General features: G+C 36.3%; 1 long non-coding RNA gene across 1 annotated transcript in view; it reads right to left on the bottom strand.

The window, feature by feature from the left end:
• Positions 1-267: 267 nt before the first annotated feature.
• Positions 268-9,621, bottom strand: part of LOC147575553 (uncharacterized) — a 10,896-nt gene continuing 1,542 nt past the window's right edge. The window contains exons 2-3 of the long non-coding RNA XR_015242504.1: positions 3,344-3,381; positions 268-2,840 (exon numbers count right to left, since the gene is read on the bottom strand). This is a non-coding gene — a long non-coding RNA (uncharacterized LOC147575553). The remainder of the gene's footprint in view (positions 2,841-3,343; positions 3,382-9,621) is intronic.

Genomic DNA, 9,621 nt, shown 5'->3' with positions numbered 1-9,621 from the left:
ATAAAAAAAGCTATGTTGTATACATCTTTAAAAAATATAATTGAAGATGATTCTTCTGTTAACTATGTGACTTGGAACAAATCCCTCGGCATCTGAGATGTGGTTTCTGGATCGGTAAATAAGAGGCTTAAGGTTAGTTCTCATGCCTCTTAGATCTCTCTCAGGTATAAAATGCAGATGGTTTCTTGAAATTCCAGAAAGTTCCTTTTGGAAAAATAATACAGAAAGCAAGAAAAGATGAAAACAAGAAATTTTTGTGACAGAACGTTGTGCTAATAGCTTTAATTAAATCAAAGGCAATAAACATTTATTTGGAAACAGTAGCTGGAGATGAAATATTTGTGTAGCTAAAGAGATACTACACCATTACATGTATGGAGAAACAATATAAATGCAAGAAAGAAAAAATTGGAATAACCTATTTAACTGGAAACACTGCAGGTTATGAGGTTGGCCATATATTCACCGTCTATACTGATCTAAGAAGAATTTAACTTTGGAAAAGCTCATGATTGAGGGTTTCAAGGACAGAAGAAAGGGGCAACAGAGCAGAAATGAAAGGCTGTGTGGTATTTGCCTCTTACAAACTATGCACTTACATACCACCAGCCTATGTGATATCTTTGTTCACCTTCTTCTGAGATGATACAACCCTATGCTGGGGTATCAGTAGTAACATACAGAGCATGGCCTGGATTTCAGTCCCCACTCATCTCTTTGTGAACAACCCACAACACCCATGACTTTACTTAGCAGTGTGCCTGAAATACATTTCCCCATTTCTGTCTGGCAAAACCCCACTCATCCTTCAAGAGTCAGGGCTGAATGCCAGTTGTTCTGTGAAGAAGAGACCTCTCAGGCAGGATCCATCTCTCCAACTGTTGTGCTCTCAAGTATTTTGGTTATCCTCTTAAGATTGTGCTTATCATGTTTACTTACAGTTTTTTTTTTTTTTTTTAACAAGTTTTCTTTCTTTGCTGGATCTTGAACCTCTGAGGGCAGAATTCTAGTTTATTCTTTTTGTTCTCTTTAGCACCTCATGCAGTTCTAACCAGAGAATAAATATGTAATAAATGTGTGTTGAATTAGTGATGCATGGTTAAGAATTATAGTTGATATAAAGAAAAATAGGGAGAAAAAAGATGAAATGGAGAAACAGTCTTCAGTCAAGATGGAGGTGTGAATATGAGGTTCAATAGAAGACTCAGAGAAAGAGCTTTAAAGTAGTTGGGTAGAAAGATAAAGAAGGCTACAAGAAAGAGAATGTGAAGACAGAAAGACGGCAAACACAGACAGCCAGCAACTTAAGAGAGAAAGATGTTCAGAACACAAACAAAGACGGGGCTAGAGGGAGGAGCTCAAGAAAACTCCAGGAAAACAAGCAAAAGGGGGTCATTATCTCCACCACAAGGTTGGAGAAATGTGGAAAGAAGAAAGAAATAAGGCCCAAGAAAAATGCAAGTGATGATATAAAGAAAAGAATCTAGATTATGGGGATTAGAATTAGAGGGTGGATTTTTGTTGGCACCGACCACAAATAATTACAAAATATAGGCAGGAGGAGAAGAAGATTAGTTTTCAAAATAATTAGACCCACAAGTGTAGACGTACCATTGTGAGACCTTACAGGAGGAAGAAAATGGAATTGCTCTTGGAAAACCCACGTTCCAGAAAAGGAAAATGCCAGGCATTGACTTTACAGTGGGAGACAGGTCCAGCACCGGATGCTTTGTAAGTTTATTTCTTTAGACTAAAAGTGTTAATCTAGGCCTTTTCATGTCTGAGGGGGAAAAAAGCATATAAACCTGCTCTTTTAGTTCTTCACACACCTGACTAGAAAATGGACTATAATAGATGGTAAGTGGGTGGTGAGAAAGGAGTAGCTGTTAATATCCAGGCACAGACTATTATTTTAGATGGTTTGTACTAAAAAGGGAATCCATTTGGTGAGCAGATTTGAAAAGAAAAACAAAATTACCTGAAAGAGAACACTAAAGCTCTTTATTAGGATGGCATGACCATTGGTCATTTTTGGTCCCCCAGCATCTGGTTCCCTTTTCTTTTGGAGAAATACCACCTTGGGTGACTTCAGAGGGAGGTAGGAACCCACCTCCACCTGCCAAAAGGTGGGCAGATGATCCTTGCCTCTCAGCTCTGGCAGGGGGTATGGGCACATGAGCTCGGCTCAGTCAAAGGATGCCCCACTCCGAATGTCTTCAGAGAAAGATGTAAAAGGCCAGAATGGCTAGAGATCATGCATAGTGGCAGCACTGAAATCCAAAGTCTAGCAGTGCCCAACTATCCCACAACATGATGTCCTGGCCAATGTCCCTGAGGCAGACAGAACCTTGACTAAGCTTTGACAGATTTTAGCTTTTCTTGGTGTTTGTGCCTTCCCTGAACACCCTTGTTCAGCCTTCCTTGGTTCTCTGAGCCACCTGTCACCATTTTAATATTTTTTCTTTAATTTTGCCTAAATCAGTTACCAAAAAACCCTCCTATAGACTGCATGTTTGTTTCCCCCCAAATTCATTTGTTAAATACTAATGCCCAAAGTGATGGTATTTGGAGGTGGGATCCTTGGAGGTGATTAAGTCATAACAGTGGATCCCTCACGGATGGGATTAGTTCTTATAACATGAGCCCTAGAGAGGTCTCTAGCCCCTTTTCCCATGTGAGGACATAGTGAGAAGGCAGCCGTCTATGAACCAGGAAGGAAACCCTTACCAGACACCAAATCTGCTGGTGCCTTGATCTTGAACTTCCAGCCTCCAGAACTGTGAGAAGTGAATTTCTGTTGTTTATAAGTTCCCCAGTCTATGGTATTCTGTTATAAAAGCCTGAAGAGACAAAGACAAAACTCAAATATACACCAACTTATTAGCAGCGGCGATCAAAGAAGTTTTAGAGAAGTGGGAAGTTCTCATTTGATTCAATAAATATTTTTTGAGCAAATATGGTTCAGGCATTATGCTAGGTCCTGAAGATCTAGTTAACTACTTCATTAGAACATTATCACTACTTACACAGGTTAATGAGTCTGATTGTAAACCATATTTATAATACTCTGTATACAGTAGTTGCCCCATTACCCATGGGGAATATATATATTCCAAGACTCCCAGTGGATGCCTGAAAACTCAGATATTACCAAACACAATATACTATGTTTTATCCCTATACATACATGCCTATCTATGCTTAGAAATTAAATTTAGAAGTTAAATTACGCACAGTATGAGATTAACAACAACTAAAAATAGGATGATTGCAACAATATACTATAATAGAAGCTATGTGAACGTGGTCTCTTTCTCAAAATAATTTATTGTACTGGACTTACCCTTTCTCTTCTTGCCATGATATGAGATGATAAAACACCTGTGTAATGAGACAGAGTGAGGTGAATGGCATAGTCATTGTGATATAGCATTAGGTGACTATTGATTTTCTGCCTCTGGACCTTTGTTGACCGGGGGTAACTGAAACTACTCAAAGCGAAACCATGGATAAGGGGGATTACTGTATAAGTTATCTATTTTTGTGTAACAAATTACCCCTACACTAAGAGATATAAATAACGAACAGTTATTATCTCACAGTTTCTGTGGGTCAGGATTCTGGGAGCAACTTAGCTGGGTCTTCTGGCTACGGGTGTCTCACAAGGTTGCAATGAAGGTGTCAGCCAGGGCTATGGGGGTGTGACGAGATCTCATTTGAAGGCTTGCTTGGATGAGGGGCCATTTCCAAGTTCATTTATGTGGTTGTTGGTGGGGTTCAGTTTCTTGTGAGCTATTGGACAGAGGGACCCAGTTTCATGCTGTTGGTTGGAGGCCTCCCTCATTTCCTTGTTACGTGAGCCTCTACATAGCACATCTCACAATATAGCAGGTGGAGTCTCAGAGAGAGAGAGAGAGAGAGCGAGGGAGAGAGAGAGAGAGGAACTTCTGTTACCTCAACGCAGAAGTAGCATCCCATCATTTTTGTTATATTCTATTTGTCTGAGGCAGCTGATTACGTGCAGCCCACACTCTGGGGTTGGGATGACACAACAACATGAATGCCGGAAGGCAGGATTTTTGGGAGCCATCTTGGAAGCTGCCTACCACAGCATGATAAACACACACGATCTCTGTGCGAACGTACGTTAGGCACGTGGAGGCTGATGGTGGGGAGCCAGGTGAGGGTAGAAAGCAGGAAAAAGGTGGGAAAGAGTCAAGAAATTCAGGGAAAAGTAAAACATTAATGGAATCTATGCGAAACAGGCTATTGAAAATATTTCTTAAGAATAAACAGAGAAGGATATGGGATATTTGAACCTCTTAGGTCAACAAGTTGCATCCTGTTAGAGCTTCTGGCAGGGTTTACACTGCAAGAGAATGCAATTTACAGGGTTTACACTGCAATTTACAATGCGAGTAGTATGCACTAATAGCTGACACAACACTCAACCTGTAATAAATAGGAGGAAGGAGAAAAGTACTTACTGTTGTCACCAGAAGGGGGACAGGTAGAATTTCTAGGAAATACCCAGAAAAAAGCATTCCACAAAATAGGGCATAATTTAGTGTAAAACCATAAAGGCACAGGGTTTAACATCCAAATGCATGAGCTGGGGATGTGATTGGGGAAACCGGCCAATTTGAAGGCAGGTAAAAATCATTAAAGAAGAATGGTAAGATAGATGATGTGGGCGTGTTTCTGTACCAGCAATATAAATCCATTTGGAAAACTATGCAGTGAACTGAAAGCCAGTCCATATATCTAGTCAATAAGAAAAAGGAAATAATCTCACAGAACTCTGTTCATATGCAGTTGATGCGTCAGAAAAGGTAGATTGCGACTTCCAACTATAATGAATATTTGTAGACAGTGAGAGTACAGAGTCAATCGAAAATAAATGCAGAAGCCTGCTGGTAGGAATGAAGGAAAAAAGGGGGGAAATTAGGGAAGGAGGCCCCTGTGAAATCCTAAGGGTATGTTTGGGAGAAAGAATCATGCAAGACAAAATTAAGAAGAGAGGCTGGAGGAATGCAAGGAGAAAATAAAAACTTGGGAAATACAGGGGGCTGGGTCCCTATGGACCTGATTCTGCCTCATCAAACGTTTTTAATTCCATTTTTTATACATAAGTTATAACTGGCAACCTCTGTTGAGACTGTTTTTTTATTGCCTTATGGAAAAGCAAGGCCAACATGATTAAAAGGCAATGTATTCTCTTCCCAGGGAAGGGGAGCTGGGAATGATGAAGCCAAGGCTTTTCTTCAGAGTGACATTTTTATGTTACAATTTTAATAAAAAATAAAGAAGAAGAGTGTGAAGATTAGGGAAAACATTGTAGTTTTCATCTCCCTCACTTTGAATGATAGTGGGAGGGGTCAGTGCCCTTTAAGAGGAAGAGAAACATGAACCCTTAGAAAGGGGCAGGATATGAGAACAACAAAACAGCAACACAGAAATGATCACGTGGGACATAAAGAGGAGGGATGTGAATACCCCAAACAGATAATACTAGACAGATATCCTAAGAGAGTGCCATTCAAATAATGTAAAGTTTGGAGGTTATGGGAATCATGATATGAAATATAATCTGATACACTTTGCAAATATATGAAGCTTCTAGGGTTTGCACTGGCCTGATAATACCAGTCAAAAAAGAACAAATGTGGGCTTGCAAGTCTATTGACCAAAGAAAGAAGAGATCCTTTTCTGAAGTGGGGACAAGCTCAAATACCATATGATTTCACTCATATGTGGAATTTAAGAAATAAAATAAATGAACAAAGGGGAAAAAAAAAAGAGACAAACCATGAAACAGACTCTTAACTATAGAGAACAAACTGATGTTACCTGAGGGGTGGGAGTGGGGAAATGGGAAAAATATGGGATGTGGATTAAAGAGCATAGTTCTCATGATGAGCACTGAGTAATGTAATGTATGGAACTGTTGAATTGCTATATTGTACACCTGAAACTAATATAAACTGTATGTTAACTATACTGGAATTAAAATTAAAGTTAATAAATAGAAGATTTGGTGATTAAAAAAAAAATACAGACGGTACAAGCCATGAATAAGGGCCAAAGGACTATACATAAAAAAGATTAAAAACTCTGATAGGAATTGTGTGATTAGAATCTTCCCTTTAAAACAATATTGACTCCCACCTCTTGAGCCTATGGGAGTCCCAGTGTTGAGGGTCAAATCACATCAGTGGCATGTGTCCACATGGTGTCAAAGGTGAGACTAAGAGTGATCACTCTTTCTCTGTTTCATATCGGTATCCACTTAGTTCTCCATCTGTGTTTTGGCCAACTTGATAAATTTCTTTGGCAATTACCAAATAGGGAGTTATGACCATGAACACTGAGAACTTCACATGGTCTTACCAGCAAAAATAGGAAAAAAGAAGGTCAGAAAAAACTTCGATTCAAAAAAGTACCTCCTCTTGAATTTGGGGATTTTATATTTATAAGCAAGGAGCTGTCAAAATTGCAAATAGTAATATTGGTACCGTGGGCAGACAAGAATGGGATGTCTGTGCAGAGATAAAGCTTAGTTGACGTGGCATTCTCTCACTGGAGTTCTCTATTAATTGATACCTCGTATGTCTTAATTATAGTGGTAATGAAGGTTCATAAATATTAATTCAAAGGTACCAAAAATTTGTGAAGTACCTTCTGAATCATCAAAGACAGGTTAGGTGCTGTTCAGTAAAACTTCATAGATAAATGAATTTACTGTGTTCTAATTCTTTGAAAAGTCTTCATCCATATAATACAGGTCATTCATTTTCAGTCTGTCGGGGGACAAACAGTTTATTCTATTTAACTCTGAACAATTGCCAAACATATGTAAGAAAAATCCCTATTCCTAAAAATCCTGGTATTTTTATACCATGCCTCTAATGTACAATGTATTTATCTCACTGTAACATAAAAAGTCTATAATGTGAACATCTCTCCCTTTCTTAAACCCCAGCTTTGTAAGAACCTTTGCTGTATTTTCATAGAAGGCTAAAGAAAAAAGTCCTCAAAATTTATTTGAGATCAAGTGAGATCAAATTATAGTATTTGACTTCCTTGAAAATAAGATGCTAGAAAGCCACGATATAGATCATTTATTTTAATGAAGAGAAATATTGTTCATTTATTCTATTACCACTATATCACAACAAAAATGTCTATATAACTAAAAAAATTAACTTCCAAATAGCTTATGCTCACAGATGGTTACATGTTTCCTTTGCTATGTATAGCTTCTAACTTTTAAATTTGAATTTTATCATTTTTGTTAAATGAGTGATTTCCACTCATCATTATCGGGTTTCTTATCTCCAGATTTTAATGACCAATATTTTGGTATTTGCATGCTGTAAGGCTAAACCATATATTCTGGTCTTTTAATAATTATGTTAAACTATGCTAACCAAAGGAACTTACTTGTCTTCATTTGTATAAGAACTGAAATATAAAAATTTGAGGTATAAATGACATGATCTATTTTAAGTGTATAAAATTAATTCATTTGTGTGCAATATCTAAAACTTTAAAATATTTGTTTATAGGCATCATTATGTAGATACACATAACATGAAAAATTTTGATTATAATTTTTTCAAAATGGGAGAAACATAATTTGCCATTTTGGGAAATGTGATTATTCCCTCTTTATTTCATTATCTATAAGTTTAATAGTGCTTATTAGTGTGATTAATTTTAGTTCGTGCCAATAAGTTCAACAAAGACCTAATATTAGCAACACTTCACGAAATGGATTCAATTTCTATCAACTGCCTTTTTCCTTTATGGTCTCTTTTAATGATACAGGCTCATTTTTGTTAGCCAATAACTTACCGATACCCTTACATTCTTTAGAATTTTCAGATGAATACTACCTGGGTTTTCTAATATGCTACAATCTATTTTCTGGAGATGGTGCCTCACTTTTTAAAAATACCTTCAAAAGTACCTTTTGTTATTTGCAAATATCATTCTAGTATAGGGTCTCTTTTTTCTTTTACAACTTCTATAGTAAAGAAAGGATATCCCTCCTTTTTTATTATTTCAGTGGATCAGCAAGGACATTTGGGGTGGTTATGAAAGCCTCAGAAAGAAAAGATGACTATGACAAACTCTGAACTTTAAATGTTACTATACATGATGTAATTAAATTTTTAAAATTTCACAGAATGACATATAAGTCATGACACAAATGTTATAAGTTATGTAAGTTATATAAGTACAACATAAATGATGTATACTGTATACTGTGCATTTTTAAAAACATTTCTTTCTTGATATATTTCACCACAAAATTGAAAAGTGCTTATGCACATATATCAGAAATTTTAAAAAGGAAGTTAATGACTCATTTTATTAAGGGGAAATATGTCAAGTTAATAAGATTTAGTGAAAAAAAGAAAACAGACTGAAAACACAATTTATTATTCATAATGGCAAAATACACTTGCTATATTTGTGTATTTAGTACAGACTTTCCCATGTGAAGTTCTTAAATGATTTTGCAGTCAAATATTACTACCCATTTTGTAGATTAAGAAAAGTGATGGGGGATGGGCATGGGATTGGGGGTGGGTATTAGGTAATTTATGGAGGATTACACAGTGGACAAGTAAAGGCACTGGGAACAAATAATAGTTTCTGTGTGCTACAAACATTGCCTTCTCATATGCATCACTGACATTTTGCACAAAGTCGATAAACATCTGTCAACAAATGTTAAATTAAACGCCTCTTTTACGTTGTTCTAACTTTAATATGTTAATGTGCTAGTATATATGTATGTGTGTGTATACAACACATTTTATATATAAAAACACACATTTATATTTTACACACACACGACTCAGATGGCTTTGATGGAACTTTGCCCCCTCACAGGACTTTAAAAGGTCTTTATAAATGATCCTACTTAAATGAACGCTTTTGGGAGGTAATATGGCTATTACTCAGGCAGATACTACACTTAGATTTGAAGTAAACTTGTAATACCTTTAAAATATCTGGAACCAGTCTCTAATCTGAAAATGTTGCATAAAATTGTTACATAGTATAGATAAGTTAAAGAAAGTAAAGCATATGTTAAAGATATTTTTTAAAAAACCATGATTTGAGTGTTTTCTTTGTAATTGGTTTAGACTGCAGGTTGCAACTTTAACACCATGACTTAAAACTTATCAAAGAGATTTATGTTTTGCAATTGACATTTTAAATTGAAGATTTACTTGAACTGGTACCTAATATGTTTTGTGTAATTAATTCCTTTGAGGTCAGTTTTTGTAGACACAGAATTACTTTAACATTAATCCCTCCTTTAGCAATACCTTTATTGTTGGAATTTGCAGCTGAAAAAAAAAAGTTAATCTTTTTCAAATGAGGTTTTCAGTTCCAGGTATTTCGTTTGTTTCACCGATGATATAAGATTTTCTTAAAAATGCAAAATATCTTAAAAGTGGATGCTGGGGAGTCAGTGTAAGAAAAAAGGTGGAGATTAAACAAATCAGGCATTAATAAGACATGGAAAGTTTAATTACATAGATGCTTAGGTTCTTAATGAAGGGACTGAGTAATGGAAGGTCTGTCTCATTTTAAACTTTA

The sequence above is a fragment of the Puma concolor genome, chromosome D3 (assembly GCF_028749965.1).
Source record: "Puma concolor isolate L17-30 chromosome D3, mPumCon1.1.hap2, whole genome shotgun sequence".
NCBI classification, from domain to species: Eukaryota; Metazoa; Chordata; class Mammalia; order Carnivora; family Felidae; genus Puma; species Puma concolor.
The sequence above is the reverse complement of the archived record's forward strand: the minus strand, read 5'-3'. Positions and strand labels throughout refer to the sequence as shown.